The 24,062-nt window shown below is 44.2% G+C and overlaps 1 pseudogene; it reads right to left on the bottom strand.

Moving 5' to 3' along the window:
• Positions 1-24,062, bottom strand: part of LOC129734550 (ankyrin repeat domain-containing protein 26-like) — a 57,430-nt pseudogene that overhangs the window by 23,282 nt on the left and 10,086 nt on the right.

The raw sequence follows: 24,062 nt of genomic DNA on the forward strand, positions 1-24,062 counted from the left end.
AGTGTCTTTCGGAACAAAACCACTGACAAGATAATACATTATCAGACCACAATTTACATACCTAAGGCTTTGGATACCCCTTTTCCATTCCGCTTCTTGGTGAGCCAACACGGATTTCAAATCTTGAGTCTTCTCCGCTCTGAACTGTGACTCCTCCCTTTCATCTTCCAATTTCCTTACTTCTCTTGAGAGCGCTTTATACCGATTTTTCTGACGTTCTATTCTCCGTTCATATTCAAGAAGTATGTTTTGCATTTTCAACAAAGTAGCAGAACCTGTTTTGAGACAGAAAAGACACAAAGCTGCACAAATACTGCCCAATGTATAAGCTGTTCAGTGCTTTGCTGTATTAGGTGCAGGTGGCAGGTTAGTGGGAAGGTCCCTGTGAGAAGAAGCCAGGGGTCGCCCCGTGCTGGCCATGGACGGTTTCGATGGACCCACCGCAGGGCACAGCTGAGCCTCTCAGCCGTGCTGGCAGCACCTCAGGAAAAACAAATGTAGGAAAGGGCGAAACCACCACACGGGCAGAGAAGGGGAAAAGCATGTGAAAACCAGCCCCGCAAACGAACACCCAGGTCAGCGAAGGAGGAGGGAGAGGTGCTGCTCCAGGTGCCAGAGCAGAGATTCCCCTGCAGCCCCGGAGAGAACCATGCTGGAGCAGATACCCACAGCGCAGTGCTGCGGAGGACCCCGTGCCAGAGCAGGCGGATCCTTCCCGAAGGACCTGCGACCCATGGAGGGCCCAGGCTGGAGGAGATTTTCCCCGAAGGACTGCAGCCTGGGGGAGGACTCACACTGGAGCAGGGAAAAGGGACGAGGAAGGAGCAGCAGAGAAACTGCTACGTCCCGACTGCTGACCGCAGCCTCCCCGCGCTGCCTGGGGAGGTGGCAGGGAAGGAGCGCAGCAGAGCTTGAGCAGGGGGGGTGCCGACGTGTCCTTCTCAGGTTTGGGGTCTTTGTTTCTCACTATCCAAATGTATTTTAATCGGTGGAGTCTGTTTTGCCAGTGACAGTCACTGGGAAGTGACAGCCCTGCCTTCACACTGACCCACCAGCTTTTTCGCCCCGTTTTGTCAAGGAGGGGCAGTGGCAGCACTGGGGGGGGAGTTTGGCCTTCGGCCAAGGTTAACACTTGCCTAATGAAATTTTAGCATAGTTTAAGAGCCCTAGTAAGTGATGCTTATGTTTATATAATGCCTTGTGCACATATGCAAGCATCTTATGACAGTTGAAATTTGTTATATATATGTACTTATTATTTTTAAGCAAAGCCATTATTTTGCTGTACTCTTTGTCATTAGCTGTTGAGGGGTGTGCTGGTTGTGGCTGGGATAGTGTTCATTTTCTTCGCAGTCGCTGGTACGGGGCCATGTTTTACAGTTGTGCCGCAAACAGGGTTGGTAGCACGGGGATGTGTTCCTTATGGCCCAGCAGTGCCCACACAGAGCCAAGGCCTTTCCTGCTCCTCACCCCACCCCACCAGCGAGCAGGCTGGGGGTACGCAAGGAGCCGGGCCGGGACACGGCTGGGACAGCTGACCCCAGCTGACCCAAGGGATGTGCCATGCCACGCGGCATCATGCTCAGCATATAAAGCTGGGGGAGGACGAAGGAAGGGAGGGACATCCAGAGTGACGGCACTTTGTCTTCCCAAGTATTTGTTATGCGTGACGGAGCCCTGCTGTCCTGGAGATGGCTGAACACCCGCCTGCCCATGGGACGTGCTGGATGAATTCCTTGCTTTGCTTTGCTTGCGTGCGTGGCTTTTGCTATTAAACTGTTTTCATGCCGACCCATGAGTTTTCTCACTTTTCCCTTTCCGATGCTCTCCCCCACCCCACTGGGGTGGAACAAGTGAGTGGCTGTGTGGTGCTTAGGTGTTTAGGTGTGGCTGGGTTAAACCACATCAAGGGGATATAAAGAAGAAAAAGCTCTTGCTGACTTTTGATGACCGCATTAGAAGGAGCTGAACTGTACTTTGCAAGAAACTGCTTCTCCAGCTCTGACTAGACAGAGAACCAATGATAACGTAAGGCACATCGGCTGGTAATGCAGGCAACATCTCAGGTTAGGTGACAGTTTCACAGCTTTTGAGGGGGATCTCTAGTCACAAAGAGATACTATATCAAAATATGAAATTAAAATACTTAGGAGTGCCTACAAAGAAATCATGTTTTAAGGGGAACTTGTAACAGCTGAAGACAGAGACTTGAAAACATACCCGTATGAACCACGCTAAGCTCTTCCAACAGCAGCATAGTCTCCTTGTAGGCTGAAGCTTCTAACCGGACATCCTCTGAAGTTGGGTCAGATGAGTGAGTTAAACCAGGGCCATCAGTTACTTCCATTGGTATGCTGACCTACAAAAAATACAGTACTTTCTGTAATTCCACTGTCTAGTATTACAGACCATTACAAATGCAGGAATGATTCATTCTCTCCTTCACAGCCCACAGATTTGTCTCAAATACAATAAAGCTGCGTACCAGCAGCAATTTGTACATCTGGTTGATCACTACATAAACACTGCTCCCATCGAAGTGATTAAAAGCTGATAGAGACTGTTTACCAAGAAACTAGTTTTACAGTACCTCGTTCCTTTCACTCCTGGTTGTTGCTGCAGGTCTAGAAAACAGAAATATATTTCAGTACTGAAATGCTTACTTTGCATTATGAATAATACCTACTGTAGCTTTGAAAACTTAATTGCAGAACTGAATTAAACTAAAATCTGGTATAGTAACTTTGCTAGATATAGTTCAAGACTGAAACAATTATTGTGTGCTATTAATGTCTACTGGAAGGCTAATTTTTCCGCAAGATATTAAGCAAACGGTTGAAATAACTGTTCCCTAAACTTCACGCAAAGTGACAGAAATCTTACAGCTACAGACATGGAGCTCTACGGTTACGTGCATTCCCTGTTTAATACCAGGGGTTCAGCTCCCTTCAGTACTGAGAATCCTTCTCCTACAGGTCAAAGAACTGTAATTTTGGATTCTCTGGTGTCCTGCGTCTGGCTGGGATGCAGTTTATTTTCTTCACAGCAGCCCACACAGGGCTGTGCGTTAGATTTCTGACCAAAACAGTGTTGCTAACACACCAGATTTTTAGCTAGGGCTGAACAGTGTCAACAACTTCTCTTTCGCACTTTGCCACAACCCACACAAGTAAGTTCAGGGTGGGCAAGAAGTCAGGAGGGAACAGCTGCAAGAGAAAAGGTGGAGCGGGGAGCAGGGCAAAAAATCCTGAGGTACCTGCAGTGAAAAAAACTGAGATACCTCACCCTTTTTAAACACATGAAATACTTCTATGCCTGTGCACACACTCATGTAATTAATCAGAATTTGTGCACGTGACCTCATTGTTGACTTGGCCAGCATGTTCAAAAGCACTCTAAACAAAAGTGAAGTGTTTGTCAACACAAAGCGCATCAGGTAGTCACAGGAAAGAACAAGAAAGAACAAGAAAGAACATCAGGTGGTCACATGAAAGAACAAGAATCTTCATAGGCGTCAGGTTTACAAAAAACCTAAACACACAACAAAAACCCAAACTAGCCTCTAGCTCTCAGGCCAATTTTTATCATTAAGTAAGTTTTATTTTCAACATTCCTTATAGGCATACCTTCCTTCATCCTCAGATGTTTCACTGGAAGTGCTCTCATCCGGTACTTGACCATGATTGCCACTGGAAGAGCTCATCTGCTGATGAGCCTTCTGCTTTGAAGGCTGTCTTTTACTTTTCTTTGCACCTTTGGCATTCAGGGCAATTTTACTGCATTACACAGAAAGAAAGAAAAAAAATCACCAAGTGAATAGGTTTATAAAAAATATTTCTGTGAAACAGACATACTTAAGATGATGTCCAGAAACAACAGAGACAAAAAATATCTATGATAAAATCACAGACTTGACTGTAAAGATCGTGGAATATGCCCAAGTATTTAAAACCCTTCCCCTAGGAGTGAGGGGGACACGTGGAATCTGAGCTAGATCCAGGTTAAGCTGGACTATACCCAATAGCCACGGTACAGAAAGCACCTAGAGCAGAGATTCCTTTGAAGGACAGACAGAAAAAGCTCCTGCTTAGGTCTGCATAAAAATGCGTGTGCCTTCTTTAGACTTTTGAGATTGGTTTGGTAATATCATCTTTTCCCCTCTCCTGACAAAGGGCATATTAACTTAATGAAAAGGAAAACACCAACTGCACGGAGATCACTAAAATCACCTAGAAAAGGGAGGAGTAGCAAACCCCAAGTTCCTACTTTTCTTTTCTAGGTGGCCTTTTCCTACAAAAATAACTGCTTTCTCCAGTCTTCAGTTCTGGTTTTGAAGATGCATTTTACCTCAGTGTTGACATGGAAATCACAGGAATTTAGGTGGGGGTTTTCTTTTGGTTTCCCCTTTTCTTTTTTTAGAGCAGGCAATAAATTTGAACCTCCATCGTGCGCTTCATTTTGTCAAAAAAGAATTTTTCTTCTTTTTTTGAGAAGCAGTGGACTACTCACTATGGCTTTCACCACTGAGGAAACTACTTCAACTACCACAGTATCAGAAAACCTAAGACACTTACATAGCACTACAAATAAGAGCTAGAGATTATTTCCTTAGCTTACCCTTTCATTGGCACTTTAATCAATTTTGAGCTCTCCCCAGATGAAAAACTCCTTTTGTCTTTTTCTTCTATCGTGTTTTCACTCTCCATTTTCAAACAGTCATTCTTCCTTACAGTAATCTTTTGTTTCATTTGCCGATTAGTGATGTTAATTAATTTATCCACACACTCCTGTTTTGCCACGGTCTGCACTTTTGAACATCTTTGTTTGCTTTTTTCCTTCTTAACCTATAAAAACAAAGTTAAGCTTCACGTATTTCTAGAAGACAGAAACACCACATCCAAGATTGATTAATTCAGGGTTTACCCCTGAAATAATATAAAATGATCTTTTTTGTAATTCATACAGAAGCATTTTCACAAAATTACACTACAAAGTGTATTATGCCATTGAAAGTACTTTGAATTCACTCATCATGCAAGGCATAACAAAAATACAGCCCTTAGAAAGAAAACAATAGTGTCTCTTAAAACAGGAACAACAAAAAAGTGAAAACATTACTGATGGACAAAGCGTTAGGAGGACTGCACAATGTTCGTTGTAACACCACCAGAAAAAAATCAAGTGGATCTGCGAACAAGGAGAGGAAAGAAAAAAAGATCCCAAACCCACAAACACAACTGGTTTCACAGGAAAGAGGAATTTTAGTGAAAGGCAATGAAGACACACCACGCAGATAGCACAGCACATGAATTAGTAGTCAGGACCCTGTCCAGAAGCTATTTTCATTCTTTGATTCAGAATCAGAACTGATATAATTGTATGGATTTCTTTTTATGGCAATGAAGAGATAACTACTTGCACTGGAACCAAGTGCCACCTATTGTTAAACTGGAACAATAATGCATTCCGTTTTCCAAAAATGGGGGAAAAGACAACTCTCCACTGCCCTCTTTATTCACCAGTCACCAATTTAATTAGAACAAACCCCAGTTTGTAGGAACCATCTCCCCTTCGTGACGAATAGCTAAAGTGAGCAGCACCGTTGATCCGGAGCGAGATTAAAGAGTAGCAGGTGAACCACCTCTTCTGGCAGCTGTACCTTCTCTTTCTCCAAAGCCAGGAATACTATTTGCAGCATTCCTACCTTACCCTTAAATCTTCCCGTATCTTGGTTTAGTTCTTCATCAAGATTCCTTTTCAGCATGACACATGATTGCTGAGCACTTGCAAAAAGACTTTCCATTTCTGTTTCTCCTATTTTGTTGTCGATAAAGCAGTCCCTGGGAACATCATCACTAAATCCAGAGTCTTTTCCAAGTTCCCTCTCTGTTACAAGAAGTGCATTTTCACCACGTGTAGGAACTGTCTTATTTTAGGAATAATATTAGAAATGTCATCCAAAAGACTTGTTTTAAAGCTGTATCTCGGGGAGTATTCAGGACCTCCCACTGCATTTCTACTACTTCCATTTTCATTCTCTTCCGTTTCCATAGGAGGCGCTTTTTTTCTCTCTCTCCTTTTGCTAGAGGCATCTTTGTATCACTGATATTGGTTGTGCAATCTTCTTCATCTGTACTCCAGGTATCTTCCATGTTTGCATTTCAGTTATCTTGATCAGAAAGGACACCAAGACTCGGATTACAGTTTCCATTTTGGGTACTTTTCCACCTAGCATAAGTTTAGTATCTCCAAATTCACCTTTACTTTCTAAGTTGTTACTTGATTCTGTTGCATGAGACAAAACAACATGAGAACTCTTCAGCTCAGCACTGAAGCCATCTTCTGACATTTCTTCCACAAGGGAAGGAGTTTTCCCAGTTTCATGAATTTCACTAGGCAGCTGCTTTAGCTCTGCTGTAACATTTTTACAATTTGTTTTCAATTCCCTTTTCTCATTTTCAACTCACATTCTTGCATATCTTTCTTCCCAAGGTTTTGGACTTAACTGCTTGTCAGCACTGTGCAATTCCTCATTTTCTGCTGTGAAATTTCTGATGTAAAATTTCTGCCTTATCAGTGTGATTTTCATGTGCTGGTTTTTTCTATCAAGTTGGTAGTTTCTAAAATATATTTATCCTTAAGTAAACAGGTACAGACAGAAAGATTATCAAGAAAAAATGTTACAGTTAATCTATGCAATTTCTGTTGCAAACTCATCCTATAATAGAAATAAGGCATTTTGAAAGCCATTTTCACTACAAAAATCAAGGGACACTAAATGAAAGGTTCACTGCACACCATCTTCTTAACAAGAGAAGGACTCAGAGACAGCAGTTTCTTGGGTTAGGTTTGCCTAGGCATTAGGGTTGCTTTTACCTTTTAGCCTGCTTGCTTTCTGTAACCGCCGGCATTTGTCACAGAGCATGTTTATTTTTCACGGTTTATTGCTTTAATACCATTTTTCATTAAACTGCCAACATTTTCCTCACCCACCCTCCTCCCTCCATCGCGCTCTACCGTCTGGCATTGCACAGTCCCCGGCCGTCTAAGCTAACCCAAGGGGAATGAACATGACAAGCTTCTTACCGTTCACCACACAGAGAACTGGCTAAGGGAGGATTATTTCTTCACCCAAGCTTCAGAAATAATAAATTCCACTCCAAGGTGCAAAGGAAAGGATTTATTAGGGAAACCTGCCTGCTCCTGCCCTCATCCCAGGAATCAGGAACCCAAGCTCGCAGGAAAACCGCACCACGCCTTAACCCTACCCAGCCCCCTCAAGCCCCTGTCCCCACGCTGTTTCTCAACAGCTCCGACTGCTTCTGCCCCGTGTCACAGTCCTGCCCACACGCCTCCTCGGCTCGTGGTGCCTTCTGAACAGGGCCTGCAGCCCTGGTGTCCCAGCGGGCTGAGACCCTCACGCTCCTCGCGCTCCTCTCGTCAGCCAGGCCCTGTTCCCCCGCGGCAAAGACCCCTCCGCTCACAAGAGGGAAGGAGCACCTCAGCCAGCCACCACCTGTCTCACCCTCCCCCTTCCCAAGCTCACTGGCCAACTACTACCACCTTGCAACAGCCTTAAGTCCTGCGCTTTGCCTGCTAGAATTAGGCACGTCCCTCTCTCGTGATGCCCGGCTGTGGGGTGGAAATCATTTGCTACGCTGTCCCTTCGGGTGTTCCAGAGGACGCCAGACCCCGCTGTGCAGCCCTGCCCCGCACGCCCAACACAAGCAGGACGCCTGCCTTATTCCCCTCTAGGATACCCTCTGAGAAACCCTTTTCAAACACTTCGCGTGGCCAAACAAGAGCGTATTTTGCAGAGGCTGGGGAAGCCTCAGAAAGGTCACCACATTTCAAGGTGTTCTCTTTGATCCTTGTCTTACAAAGAGGAAGACCGGCATGTTTCATCAAACAGATCAGCCTATTACAGACAAATCTCCCTCTTCACTTGAACGTGCATTTTGCACAGGCAATAAAACCCGCATTTGCCCGCACTGTTTCTCAGCAGTGCACAAGAGGAAAAACACCCCTCAAAATTTAAGCAAACCAACTGAAAAAAAATCAGTGTAACAGCAAGCATCCGGCATAGTGACAAGGATTTTACCCCACCATAAGAAGACTGTATCCAGCTTTCCTTCAGACTGTAATACAGCCTTCACCTACAGGACTCTCCCTTCAGCATTATTCACTGACTGGTAAGTTTTCTTTACCTTAGTGTATAGTACAACTTACTGAATCAGACTGCAATCCAAAATATTTGGGTTTACATACCTGCACACCATAATATTCAATGCCATCCTTCATGTCTTCTTTTTCACCTGATGATGACATATGAAAGGTAGATCCTGAGTTCTCACCTGCAGTGAAAAACCACACATTTTTATAAACAGCATGACTTCATATTACTTACTTACACCTAAAGTGCATCTTGAATCACCCTACTTGTGACAACAATCTTAACACAAAATAAGAAAAAAACTACATGCAGGACTGACCATTTAGTAAAGGAGAAATCCTTCAGATGAGAGTTCTATGCCAACAGCAAAACTTCCCTGCCATTCTACACTCCAGATGCTCAAGAGACAGCGGCACAAACTACAGGCAGAAGCCCTTCACAACAAACCCTGAACTTTCAGTCACATTTTAGCTCCTAGGCAAAGCATAACAGCAAGGTATCAAAAATTAAGACGGGGGGAAAGTGCTTGGCCAGATCATAGCTTTCTCCTGCTACGTTATCATCCAAGAACGTTCAGGTGTTCAGACAGGTCAGCCCTAAACCACATACACTTTCAGCACTATGCCACAAGGACCCGAACCCAAGGAGATACAAACACATCCAAAGGACACACGCAACGCAAACAAGGTAACTTCCCTTACAACTTGCCAGCAAGCGCCGTGAGAGCTGGTGTTAATTAACAAATACTAAGCACTTCACTGCTATAGCGCGCACCCACACCGTAAGCGCATTCCTCAGGCAGACATCGATAAAAGCTCACTTCAGCCTATACGTGTTTACAGACAAACATTTAGTCCACCACGAAGTTACCAGTGTGGCGCTCCCCTGAAACAATCCGCGAGCGTGCTCCGTGTCTGTCTGCAGCTGGAAGCAACACACCAGGTGATCCTTCCTCCGGGCTTTCAGAATCCGTCTGTAGAGCATAACACACGGGCGTGAGCATCGGTACAAATTCTCAACTCATTTCTACGCAAAATGTTCCTGCTAAGCCAACTCGCACAGCATGGAATCACAAAAGCCTTTGATCAGCCCCTTGGAAAGGGCACGTCAAGGCACAGTATATTGGAAAATCACAGCAGACTTGTGTGTTTTCAGATCTTGGGCAAAAACCTCACAACTCATCTAAACTAGTCTGTCACGCTGGCAAACTGCACAGCCGCAAGAGAGAATTAACACGGTAACTCGAGCTGTGGGTTGCGAACCCGTAACCGCAGGTCTGGGGGGGGCCCAACTTTCGACTGAACTCGTACCCGATACTCAAATTTGTGCTGATGTTCCCCAGGCACACGTCCTGCAGTGGGGAGCGAACACATTGCTACTCCCGGTTGCAAGGGCTGAACAAAGACAAGCAAGACAAAGCTTACAGAAACCAAGGCTCTACAAAAAAAAACAAACCCCAAAACAACCCAGCAGCATTTGAGCCTTGTATCTTTAAGAAGCGGGTGGGGAAGAGTTCCTTCTTCCTCACAAGAAAAGTCAGAGGGCGTAAGCTACAGACTCTGCTCGCTTTCTTCTAACCCATTACCACAGACAGGAAGAACTAAAAGGGCAAACACAGCCAGCACGTGCGGTATCTCTGTTGAACATTACTCTCAAAAAGGGCCAAAAAGGTAGAAAGGCTCTTTCCCAAAGCAGCTCATCGTCTAGGCTGCAGACCCTAAGGGCAACCACTGAACACGTCAGCGGAACAGAGTTGTGTGGTGAAAAAGCAACAATCCCGCCAGCCCCGCTGAGAAGCTCAGGCTATTTTAAGCAGCAAGAAACTTCACTGCCGCAATACTGTACTAGAAACCCAACTGCAAGGGCCAGCTGCCACGAGACCCAAATCATTAGCTCGACCTACCTTCACCCCAAGCCTCGCTGAGCAGCTAGCACACAGCACAAGTATTTCAAGGGCCCCCAGTTACAAACATACAGCAGAACCAGGAGAAGGGGAAATAAGCCTCAGCCGCGGCAGGGCCCAAGCTCCGAGTGCTTCTGGATCTCGCTCCCCACCCCCGCCCCACTGGGAACCCCGGTGTCCTTCGCAGGGAATACCTCAGAATCCCAGGGAGATTCAGCATCTTCCTCTTCCTCTGCTCCCACTGCAGTCAGGGCACCTACAAATGCAGGAAGAGGGGAGACACTGAGCCCTTCTATTTCACTCTGCTTTTCCCCATCACCCCTGCGCCCAAAAGGTGCACAGCGGTTCTGTTGCCGAGGACAAACTAAGGAGCGAGTGTTGAATTCGAGGGTTTCTTCACACCCAGCACACAACATACCACGCTATTTCCTTTGGATCGCCACCTCTCTTGCCTCCTCTCCAGCAGGAGACGGCTATGCACAAAGCTTTGCTGCTAGAGAGGGACGCAACATTCTTCGCACAAGAAAAGCGAGCAAGACAGGAAGAAAATCCAGATGATCATAAAAATACAAAAGGGTCTACTATTGATGAATCACAGGGCCAACCTCGCTTTTGGCATTTTCTCCTGTAGGTGACTCCTTTCACAAACTTTCATTGTCTATGTGCTACTCCTAGAAGCCTCTCCACCCAAGGACAGCAGCGGGTGGTCAGTCGGTCAGACAGATGGGGCTGCTCCTACTCTGCTTCCATGAAGGTACGCTTACCAGACTTCTTCTGTCACTTCACCAGTGTTCACTCAGGTCACAAACAGAAAAATGCAGGCAGCTTCCTACCATACAACTTGATATGCGCCATCACTCCCATCATGTAACATGGGCACCACAATTTTGCTTAGAAGATAGACTTAGATATTTTGTGGATGCAGGAGAGCTGTGACACCTCCCCTGTGCACAGCACAGGCTGAATGACCAGCTTTTCTGGTCAACCGTATCTGCCTGAAAGCTGGATAAAAGCAGACCTGCGAGCACCCAGGGTTTTCTTTTGTACGGGCCTTCTAAGGATGCAAGTCACATTCTCTGTTCAGAGTACGTAGGTGTCTTCGTCTTTCGGATTCTGTTTCAGAGTGCAGTCACTTCAAAATTAGGCGCCATGCTGCTAGAATGAAAAGCAACCCTTAACTCCTCTGCAGCCTTGCCCATCACGGTCAACGGGAAAGTTTTCAGCAGCAGCTATCTGAGCCTGAAGTCTCCCTTTTTAGGTAAGATTTTAACAACGTTGGAGCCCCTAAGAACCCTTTTCCATAGGGTTTAATCAATCTTGACATTTCTGTATGATGGGTACAGAACAAGGAAGAAGCAGGAAAGATGAAAGGCTACAGTGTTCTTCTACCTGCAAAATTCCAGTTCTCATCGTGTCAGTAACTCCAGTCCGTAATTATTTTCTCCAACCACTGGAAAAATAACTCAAAAACATCAGCTAAAAAGATAAGGACTTCTCCCATTAGCTGTTGCAAGTAAAATTTCTTCTTTCCTTGGAGCAGTAATTCACGAGTCTATTTTCTGCCAACACTGGCTTCTGTCAACATTGTGAAAGAGGATGACTCCTCGCTGTCAAGAGTTCTTCACTTTTAGCACAGGGAGAAATTCTTAGTTAGAACACTGGCAGAACCCTACTCCAAGGCTTCTGAAGAGACCACCATTCAAAAAAACGTATATAAAAAATTCACAGGGTAAACCAGATTCCAGTATTGTTGCCTGTCATCTATTGCTACCATGCATTTTTATTAACGGATGCCTGCAGTGCAGCGCACACAAAAAGATGCGAATCCCCCACCTTTTACTCTGTCTGCTCTTCTAGCTAGCATTGAAAAATGACTTCTGGTCATCTGAGTTCTTTCCAATTAGTCCTCACCTCTCCACTCTATTCTGAGGCTTCCCTCCTCATAAACTCTCTTACATAATGACTTTTTGCAGATTGCAGTGGACAGCAGCTACTCTTCTATACAGAAAACACGAGAACACCACTACTTTGCCTCAAAAATAGATTTTAAGAATGTATTACTATGCGACAGTAACAAAGTAAATAGAATGGGAAATTCCAGCCCTCACTGAACATTTAATTGTGAAAGATACTGTACCTGTTCTCCAGATTTATGAAATCAAGTTGTCAAGGATGGCATTTCAACCCTTTTAGAGTCAGAAATATTTGTGCTGCAGGAATCACGATGCTTTGCCGAAGCAACCTAAATTCCTTAAACCCAAATCCAAACATAAAATGTTTGAAAGAAAGAAATTTTTACATCTACACCTACTTCTTGGCACCTGACCTTCAAGGTAACATATGGCTAAAAACCAGCATGACGCAGCTGAATAAAGCCACGCAGGAAGAACAGCCGACATGAAATGAGCCACGAAAAGGCAACCTTTCTGTGTCGGGAATATCGTAACATACTGGTCCGTTGTGGGGCTACGCTTCACATTACTGTGGAATACACGCATAACCAAAACTCAAGTTTTAACTGAACAACCTCTAACAAGTATTTCTGTGTCTTACCAGAACACCGTCACTGCAAAATAAAGGGCAAGAGAGGACCTGTCGCTTACCCATTGCAAATACAGGAGAGGGAGAAGAGCGAGAGGAGAAGGAGGAAGATACATCTCCTAGAGAGAAGTTTCATCTCTATTATTGTCAAAAGAACAACAATACTGGGTTTTTTCTTCGCCTAAAGCACAGATGCCAAAGAACTTGTAACTTCTAAGTAGAGAATACAAAGAGTTCCAAGTCCGCTTACTTTTCTGCATATCTGTTCACCTCTCTCTGGTTTATATTGTCAATAGCCAATTGTAGAAACTCTAAAACCTGAATGGCAAATTGTTTCTCATCCGATTAACAAGCGCGATTAATACAAAATACAACACAAATTATCAACTATACAAACCAATAAACCTCAGAACAAAGAAACAAAAAAACCCCATTAAGGTTACATACCCTCTCCCCAATACATAGCCGACCAGCTAGCCGCCTCAACTTTAGCCTTGTTTCCAAAGAAAAAAGAATTCCTGACAACACGCTGACACTCATTTCCTCCCATCTTGCCTCTCTTCCTCACCTCCCTCCCCTGCCTCTGAGCCTGCTGGTCATTCTCCATGAAACAAGAGAGGGAAGCCTCAGAGGAACGTGTTTGTACATGTTTCAAAACGACTGCCAGACAGGTAGAGATAAAGCCAGGCAAGTAATAATTCCTGCAAACTACAGCTACGGCACGAGCCCAAGAATTCCCCTTTGTGGCTCACCTGCAGCTCCTGGACAGCCTAGCCTACAGCCCCCTAGCCTGGAATCAGCCACAGCACATGCTCAAAGGACCAAGACAATCAGGAACGGGGGGGGGGGGGGGGGGTCTGAGCCCCTGAAAGAAAAGCAGACTTTCAGGACTGCCTGAAAAGGGGAGATGACAGCAAGTACGGTGTAGGAAGCGTACATCATGGAAGGGTGTGGACAGTGCTGAACAGCAGGCTAGAGGAGGGAGCAAACGCATACACCGAGGTATATTTCAGCACACCACCTGCTCCCGGGATGCCTTGCTAGAGCCATTAATTTCATATTAGAAAGAAAATTGCAAGTACAATGGCTCTGTTCATAAAAGAACACTACGAAGAGATTGTTATGAACACCTTCAACATCTTCTGCGTGTCCTAAACCAAATTCCTCCAACAGATCCGCAAAACAAATCAATCAGATGCTTTATTAAATACTCCCGTCTAGAAAGATTACGAAGCTAAACCCAGAACTACATGCCGTGAACATTACCTGATTTCTGCTGCATTTTTTTAGGAGAGGTTTCATTCATTTCCAAAACAGGTGCAGGGGTCTTCAGCTATGAAAGACAACCCAATGACGACCAAAAAAAAAAAAAAAAAAAAAAAAATCAAATCAAACTTAAAGTAACTACATAATATTTAACGAGCAGGACAAGTAGTCGGTCTGACACAAACAAATACTTACCTGGGAATTGTCGGGGTTCTCCAAAATGCCTGGAGGTAAAAAAATGTTTTGGGAAGTGTTACTTCATTTAATTGAAGGTACCTTTCACTCCATTCAACATCAGCAGTTTCTACAACTAAGTATTACTCGCAAGCTTTATTCCATCGAGACTGCGATACTTAACATTCAATCCACTTCAACATCCAGCATTTGTATCGGTATACAAGAAATGGACAACGCACGCTTCCCATCGTGCGCCTTGGATTTAAGAAATAATACTCACAGAACTAGGACAATCCATAGGAAGCAGGAAGGACATGCTTGTTAACACAACAACAAGATCAAAATACTTATTTTGAGGAGCTGAATCCTGCCTTCTACAAAGATTATTTCAAAAGCCAAAGCTGGTCTGCTGTAACGAATTACCATAAAACAGGCCAGCAGCACTACGACTGCGATTATCCCACAAGTGTTTAATGTTGAGGAGTATTTTCCTTTCCATTGATGGGACAGAGGAAACGTGGGTGCGGACACAGACACCTCATACACATCATTCAATGAGGTAGAAGCAAACTAGTTCTTATCAGGTTGTTCGGGTCTAGCTTGTGTGGAAAGGAAAAAAACCAACACCTTACACTTGGTTGTAATCTGCATTTATAGCACAGTTCCAAATATGTATTTTTTAAAAAATTTTTTGTCCAACATGGAAATCATTTACAAACCCACACAATCTACTGGCCCACCTATATTTCTCAAGTCCTCTGCTTTAGTCATCTTACAGTTTGAGTCCTCTCATGAAAGAAGTGCACGAAATGTTACTAAGAAGGGCTCCACAGCAAAATTTTCATGTTTACAAAAGCGGTTAAAAAGCAAACAGCATTTGATTTCAGTAAACTTGGTGGTCTAGCAGTACAGAAAAACCTTAGAAAGATTAGCGTAATCACCTTTTACCTCCTTTTTACGCTGACTTTAAACTTCTCTTAGTAGAATCATACAAAGCATGACAACTACTCAGCAAGGGGATTTACAAGCTCCCAGGAGCTTTTAAAGTTTTGCTTCCAGCTTACTAAACTAAAACTGGACACGCTTCTTCAGCTATTCTATCATACTTACACTACAAGCAGGACTGACCGTTTAGTAAAGGAGAAATCCTTCAGATGAGAGTTCTATGCCAACAGCAAAACTTCCCTGCCATTCTACACTCCAGATGCTCAGGAGACAGCGGCACAAACTACAGGCAGAAGCCCTTCACAACAAACCCTGAACTTTCAGTCACATTTTAGCTCCTAGGCAAAGCATAACAGCAAGGTATCAAAAATTAAGACGGGGGGAAAGTGCTTGGCCAGATCATAGCTTTCTCCTGCTACGTTATCATCCAAGAACGTTCAGGTGTTCAGACAGGTCAGCCCTAAACCACATACACTTTCAGCACTATGCCACAAGAACCCGAACCCAAGGAGATACAAACACATCCAAAGGACACACGCAACGCAAACAAGGTAACTTCCCTTACAACTTGCCAGCAAGCGCCGTGAGAGCTGGTGTTAATTAACAAATACTAAGCACTTCACTGCTATAGCGCGCACCCACACCGTAAGCGCATTCCTAAGGCAGACATCGATAAAAGCTCACTTCAGCCTATACGTGTTTACAGACAAACATTTAGTCCACCACGAAGTTACCAGTGTGGCGCTCCCCTGAAACAATCCGCGAGCGTGCTCCATGTCTGTCTGCAGCTGGAAGCAACACACCAGGTGATCCTTCTTCCGGGCTTTCAGAATCCGTCTGTAGAGCATAACACACGGGCGTGAGCATCGGTACAAATTCTCAACTCATTTCTACGCAAAATGTTCCTGCTAAGCCAACTCGCACAGCATGGAATCACAAAAGCCTTTGATCAGCCCCTTGGAAAGGGCACGTCAAGGCACAGTATATTGGAAAATCACAGCAGACTTGTGTGTTTTCAGATCTTGGGCAAAAACCTCACAACTCATCTAAACTAGTCTGTCACGCTGGCAAACTGCACAGCCGCAAGAGAGAATTAACACGGTAACTCGAGCTGTGGGTTGCAAACCCGTAACCGCAGGTCTGGGGGGGGCCCAACTTTCGACTGAACTCGTACCCGATACTCAAATTTGTGCTGATGTTCCCCAGGCACACGTCCTGCAGTGGGGAGCGAACACATTGCTACTCCCGGTTGCAAGGGCTGAACAAAGACAAGCAAGACAAAGCTTACAGAAACCAAGGCTCTACAAAAAAAAAAAAACCCAAAACAACCCAGCAGCATTTGAGCCTTGTATTTTTAAGAAGCGGGTGGGGAAGAGTTCCTTCTTCCTCACAAGAAAAGTCAGAGGGCGTAAGCTACAGACTCTGCTCGCTTTCTTCTAACCCATTACCACAGACAGGAAGAACTAAAAGGGCAAACACAGCCAGCACGTGCGGTATCTCTGTTGAACATTACTCTCAAAAAGGGCCAAAAAGGTAGAAAGGCTCTTTCCCAAAGCAGCTCATCGTCTAGGCTGCAGACCCTAAGGGCAACCACTGAACACGTCAGCGGAACAGAGTTGTGTGGTGAAAAAGCAACAATCCCGCCAGCCCCGCTGAGAAGCTCAGGCTATTTTAAGCAGCAAGAAACTTCACTGCCGCAATACTGTACTAGAAACCCAACTGCAAGGGCCAGTTGCCACGAGACCCAAATCATTAGCTCGACCTACCTTCACCCCAAGCCTCGCTGAGCAGCTAGCACACAGCACAAGTATTTCAAGGGCCCCCAGTTACAAACATACAGCAGAACCAGGAGAAGGGGAAATAAGCCTCAGCCGCGGCAGAGCCCAAGCTCCGAGTGCTTCTGGATCTCGCTCCCCACCCCCGCCCCACTGGGAACCCCGGTGTCCTTCGCAGGGAATACCTCAGAATCCCAGGGAGATTCAGCATCTTCCTCTTCCTCTGCTCCCACTGCAGTCAGGGCACCTACAAATGCAGGAAGAGGGGAGACACTGAGCCCTTCTATTTCACTCTGCTTTTCCCCATCACCCCTGCGCCCAAAAGGTGCACAGCGGTTCTGTTGCCGAGGACAAACTAAGGAGCGAGTGTTGAATTCGAGGGTTTCTTCACACCCAGCACACAACATACCACGCTATTTCCTTTGGATCGCCACCTCTCTTGCCTCCTCTCCAGCAGGAGATGGCTATGCACAACAGCTGACACAGCTACAAGCAGCAGTGAACACGGGTTTGTGTCACGCTCAGGAAAAGGCTCCCCCACGCTGCAGCCCTGTGGCATAGTGTTCTAGGTCACCTGCTCTCCAGTCTACAGCTCCAGAATTTTCCACTGACTACCACTATCCACTGTACAAGAAGTACCATAGAAACACCACCCGACACATCTTCACGCTAAGATCAGCAAGAAACAATGCTCCTTTTGTAGCGCTACCAGAAAAGATCTTCCTTGCCTAGCAGTTTTTACCCTGCACCTTCCCAGAAGGTAGACACCTAAGCATTGCCATTTAAAAAGAGGAGAGGCTCACAGCCCAAAATCTCACCCCAAACACACAACTTGTCTCTGTCTCAGGGGCCAACATCCCAATCTCTTCTCTACTAGGCACACGCAAGGCTCAGTCTCAGTAGGTTCCCGGCCAGATTAAACTATCTTCATTTCTCTGTTTTAAGCTAGTCCGTTAGGTAAAACGGATTCAGGATTCGCTCTTGTGGAGACACGCACACAAAAACGGGAAAGGAGCTAGAGACCAGTGAGGGCACCCGTCCTAGCAGAGGGGAACTGCTGGTTCCAGCCTCAGCTAGGACTACTTACACTGTGCCAAATGCAGGCTTATGGTAAAATGCACCGACAGAAGAGCACGTATAGGCACAACACCTGGAATACAGCAGGTTCTGCCAGGCCCGCTCTGTAGCATTTGATCAGCAGCTACACACGCTCTGGTAACATCTACCACACCACTCTACTCTCTGGAGACAGACAATGCAAAGTGTGCCTTCTCCTCCTCTCCAAGACCCGAGGTGAGTACCGGAGTGCTCAGCCCTGACTGACGGGGCAATGCTTTCGAGCACACACAAGCGTGGCACTGGAGAGACTTTCTACGTTTTAAAACTGGACAAGGTGAGGCACTGGAACAGAACAGCTCTCTCTCAGATTGACTCAAATCTTTCCCAGGCTTCAGCCAAGAGCAATCACAACTTTTCAGTCTGACAGTACGGGCCAGAAAGGGCAATACTACTGTCACACCAAGACTCTCTAATCCTCCTCTTTTTCAACCGTGCGTTTTGTTCTGATCGCTTCAGGGAGAACACAGCAACAAAACCAAGAATGACACCTGCTCCATTTAGCATCGTTTGGAATCCAAGGCCACAATTTGTTCTTCAGGAACGAACGAAAAGGAACAAAAGCTACTTTCCTCCTTGCCAATGCCCACTAGGGTTCACAGGCAAGGGAAAAACTTACTGTTTCAGAAGTCAAGCACCATTTCAGTTCATTTACTGTGCATTAATATTTATAGAGGAAGAACTGGGATCAGTATTTACTAACTCACTTCTCTCACCAGTGTCGTCTTTGGAAGCACTGTGGACTTGATGGCTATCATTACAAATAGAATTTTTCACACCCTCAACAACTGCAGTTCGTAGCTCTTCACCAGTGTTTTCCTTTTCCTGCTCCTTCTCCTCTTCTTCCCGTTCAGGTGATTTTTCCTAGAAGAGATTGACCAAACAGCTGGAAATAGCAGAAACAAGCACCTTCTTAGCCACCCATCGACAACTTTAAAAATGCTTTTCCTGTGTAAGACAACAGGGAAACTTTGTCGAGCTTTGTTTTACAACACCTTCAGTTTTTCCATGGGAATCTCTGAGGAGACAGCAATGACATTAGCCCTAAGTCATTAGCCCTGGCTCTGCAAAGCTCCTGAGAAGCAATTCTTCCTGTCAGCCTAACTCTAGCTTTCATTTCAGTTACATTGTTTTGGAACACGCTCCTTTTCCTCTACTTTGCTCCAGGAAAATCACTAACTTCCTGCTCTCAATCTGACTCAAACTTGTTGGTTCCTCACTTTCAGCCATCACACCAGGTATTTTACTAAATGGCAATAAATCTTGACAGATAAAAAACTGTACATACAGCTGAGAAAAACTGAATTTATTTCAGAAAAATTATACTGCCTATTTGTTTTCCTGCAAAACCACTGCAACCAATTAAAAAAATATTGAAAATACTGCCCAACGCTGTTCTTATACCTAAGAAACTGCTTTGGCTAGGAGTAAAGGCATTTTCTAATATAAAAAAAGGAAGATCAAAAGATGGATATACGTGAAGTATTAACAGAAATCCAGTTTACCTTTTGGTTCTTACCTTTATTACCCTTAGAAAATACCTTTGTGATTGAATCATCCTTATATAACTTACTTTGGTGCTCGAGTGAAATGCTGCTCTTACGTTTTCTTCATGCCTATTCAAGCACAAGTGTTCACTTCCTTGTTTCGGCGCTTCACACACTTTATTATCTACTTCACATTGCTCTTCTTCTGTATCTTCATCATCCACATGTTCAAGAAAGACAGAGTTTGGTCTTTGACTTTCAAGCATTGGTTTTTTTCCTGCTGACAAAGAACTATTATCACTTTCAAAGCCATTACTGAAGCTTGACTTTTTCTCCTTAAGACCACAACTATCTGAGAGAAGCTGAGGTGTCTCTTTTTTCCAGTTTGTCATCTCAGAGTCATCATTTCTGTGAAACTTCACCCGAATCATGCTTTTCTTGTTCCAACTTTCTTGTTTATCTTGCAAATTATTTAGATTTTGAAAGACAGTTTGCTTTGGTACCGACTTGCAAGATACTTCATTATTCACCGTCTTTGGAGACATGGCAGTTATGTCAAAACAACAAAAGGAGTTATGGAAATGGCAACAGGCATGTTACCAGATTAATGGAGTAACCTGGGAATGTCTGGAAAAGGAACCAAGTCAAGGATGGGCAGGATGGAGGAAGGACTTGGCCAGGGACAAAGGCTTAGGAGGGGATTAATAGCTTCGTTTTAACAACATGACTTATGTTTTCTGAAGTGACTAAGTGCTGTGTTTTCAAAATGCTACTTTTCTCATTTACCATAGGAAAAGAAATGTTTAAAAAACTACTTAGCAAATCTACTTTTATATATTAGCATACTATGCAATCTTTTCCAAATAGCTTACTGTTTTTCCTGAACTGCTGGGAAACATTCATTAAGAATGTCAAGTTTGGCTTCTGCAGCTTCTGTAAATAAAGAAGCCAAAAAACAATTATTTTTTTTAAAAAAAACCACTAACGACAACAACAAATCTTTTGTTCACATCAAATCTTGAACACTAAATGTCATCAGGCTGTCCTTTTGATAATGGTCAGGTGCTGGCTCCATCCTGTACTTCTAAGTACAAAAACACTCCTCACGTATGCAATTCAGTGAGTATTTCACCCCCCAAAATACCGTGCAGGCACCCTTCTGAAAATTGTGCCCAAAACTATGGTTACATGCATAGCAGTTCTAAAAAATCTGGGTTTAATATTTGTAGTACTTCAGTAAAATTCAGTTATATTTAAGATCGCAGCTTCTGGATGCTTACTTGCAAGTGTGCACAAGGGAAGTAACTGTTAAGAACCCTAGACTTACTGCGTTAATTAGTCCCTGCAAGTACACTCACCAGAATATCCTGAAATTTCAAAAACATGCCCAAAAAATGCATAATTTATATTTAAATCAGTGCAAGAAAATGAAATCATGTTAAAACTAAACATGCTTGCATCTCCAGTATTGCAGAGTAGGTTGAATTAGAACACCGGTTCCTCATCGCTGCAGAATCCCAGAGCAACAGAACTGATGCTCCAGACATCACTGCAGAAGTTAATAATTCTTCAGAACACTAGCAAAAAAAAAAATAGGCCTGAGAGCTTGTAGCTGACAAAAAGAATACTGCCTAAGTATATTCAAAAAAAAAAAAAAAAAAAAGAGGGAAAACATGCAGTGTGAGATTACATGCAAGCACAGAATGCCATCTCAATAGAAGAAAAAAAGATGACCCGTTTGAGTAACTCATCCGCTGAGCACTCTTGAGTAACCTGAGGAGGAGGAGAGGAGAACTAGGTGATGAAGAATTTCAGTACATCTTCATTAAAAAGTGCCCTTTATCAGTTAGGATTCTATCACGAAATCTACAGGAAACATTAACAGTGTTTGAGGAAGAACAGAGCAGGTTATATTAGTAACTTACAAACTTAAAATCTGACTCAAATGACCAAGAACAAACAAAACTGTGGGGGTTTATCTCGTCGCCTATGGCTCTTTTGCCTCAAACCACAAATCTGCTGCATGCTCTGCCACAGCTACAGGTCTTTTAGGAAAAACTCACAGCAGAAAGAAGGCTGGCAGGTCAGAGACTGCTTCTAAGGAGAAAACAATATTGGCTAGAACTGTAGTTTCTTTCAATCCCCCAGAAAACTTGCCTTCAGATCACTTATTTTTACAGGACATTTACTGTAAATACACCGTACCTTGGGAGAAAAATCGAGCTCTTCCTCAGAAGCACGCCAACTGACATCGCTCCCCTCTTTCTCCAAGCTTCTTAAAAAGTAAAGCAAAATGAGTACCGTGTCTCTCCAATCATTCCTCAGGTATGTGCTGGGTATGTTTAAAGTCTTACCCGATTGAGTCTCCTTGCGACAAGTCGTCTATTGCTGTTCAAACATTAATTGACATGTTGAAATTAGATTTGGCATGCTAAAAACCAACCAGCACATACAAACATTTAACCTGGACAACTCTACATGTCATAGCAGAATGAAACTTTGGGGAGTCAACTTTACGTAAGACAGCATGAATGAATGCATGCATTTCCAAACAACTGCTTTTTCAAGTCACACTGAATTGACAAAACAAAAAAGACTAGAGTTATATCTCCTTTGAACTTTTATACCTAAAAGTTTAAGAACTACCTCTAAACTAAAAAAAGCCCAGCATAGCATGAATAGGCTACGTTAATAAACAGTTAACAAAATACTGGTGCTTTAGCAAGACAGTAAATAAATGAACTGCTGAAGTACTCATACTGCACACACAAGCACACACTGTTGACAGAGATTTTACTGGTTTATATACTCTACTAGCTGGTGCTCTACCCACTTACAGGTTATCCTGAAAAGGTAAAAAACATCAAAAAGCATAACCAAGATCTAATGCCTATCCTCAGGTAGAAAAATCCCCAGCAGGTCTCTATGCTGCACCAAAAAGGATAGTCAACAGGCAAGACAGGCGCAACCAGGGCAATCTATACTACGCTCCAAGCTTTCATCAATTAAGAAAGCAACTGGCACACAGGACCACAGGATAAATCAGGTCACAAGGGACCTCGGCAAGTCTCTCAGCCAACCGCCTCCTCAAAGCGGACTCAGCTCTGAGGTCAGACTAGGCTCACAGGAATTCTCCAGTCTGATCTTGAACCATTCAAGGAGGGAGACTGCACAACCTCTCTGTTTTACTGTTCTCACCATGGTGAAGCTGCCCACATTCCATTAGAAATTCTCTTGTTTCCATTTATGCCTCTTGTACCTTTGCTTCCTGTCACGCACCACTGGGAGGCACCTGTCTCCGGCTTCTCCTTACACGTGCTGCAAGCTGCTGCTGGGTCCCCTTCAAAGTCATCTCCTCTCTACACTGAACAAGCCCAGTTCCCCCAGTCTCTCCCCAAAAGGCAAGGAGTCCTGCTCCTGGCAAAGTCTGATGGCCCTCCACTGAACTCGCTCACGGATGAAAGACCACTCTCTCTTGCACTGGGGGCTCAAAATTATACCCAGGGAGCTGGACACAAGCCAGGGACGGCCAGGTAGCAGCGTACAATCCCCTCCCTCAGTCTCCTGGCTACGCTGCTCTTCATACCGCCCAGGACACCGTTAACCCTCTCAGCCGGCAGGGCACCCTGCTGGCTCATTCTCAGCTCACTTTCTGCCAAGACCCTCTGGCTATTCCCAGCAAAGCAGCTCTCCAGCCAGGCAGCTCCAGCACGTGCTGTAGCAGATGGTTGTTCCTTTCCATGTGCAGGACTTGGCATCTGCCCTTGCTGAATTCTGTTAAGACAGGCCTGACAGCCCATTTACCCAGCTTGTCAAGATCCCTCTGAACGGCAGCGTGGCCCAGATGCACATGTTGCAAACTCAACCATAGCGCACTCTAGCACACCACCGATGTACTAAAGAAACCTGAACTCTAGGAATCCAGCCTGAAGAGTGCGAAAACCTCTCAATTATCAACAACTAAGATGAAATAAAAGGCCTCTTCAATTCCCAGGACAGAAAGGAAAAAAACAAATAGAGCCTCCACATCGTATCTATTTCAGCACTCCTCAAGTCCTCGATAATTAGTTCTCGTTAACTATCATCACAAAATGAAGTTGCTTATAAATAGGAGATTGGTAGCCTTCTATAAAGTTGTATGATGACAGCCAAACCGAGGTCTTAGACAAAATCATTAAAAGGAAAAGAAAACAAAGGGCATATCATGTTGAGTAAGTTATCTGAACTTTTGCTTTCCATGTATAGTAACTTCAAGCAATGATCAAAACCAGTTCCCATTCTCCTTTAAAAAGCAAGAGAGAAAGTTTATGAGATAGTTTTCAGACAGATCTTGATGCCCTACCGTAGAAGTGGGATCTAGAAAAGTAGTATCTAGGGATCACTTGTTTCTACTTTAATTGAAGTCCATTTTCATTTTGGAGTAACAGAAGAGCTTTTTTTTTTTTTTAAATAATATTATTTACTATCACTAATGACACAAAGCAATCACTCAATTCAGTAATAAAGGACCTGTGCAAAACATGCCAACAAAAAGCACCCCAAGCCTGCTCTCAAACCTAATTTATAAAACCAAAACCATCAGAATAGAGACCTCCAAGATAATAAACATCACAGGTGTGTTAGTATTTGTACATCACGCAACATGTTTCACAGTTGAAATGCTACTGTATAGAATACCT

The sequence above is a fragment of the Falco cherrug genome, chromosome W (assembly GCF_023634085.1).
Source record: "Falco cherrug isolate bFalChe1 chromosome W, bFalChe1.pri, whole genome shotgun sequence".
Taxonomy (NCBI): Eukaryota; Metazoa; Chordata; class Aves; order Falconiformes; family Falconidae; genus Falco; species Falco cherrug.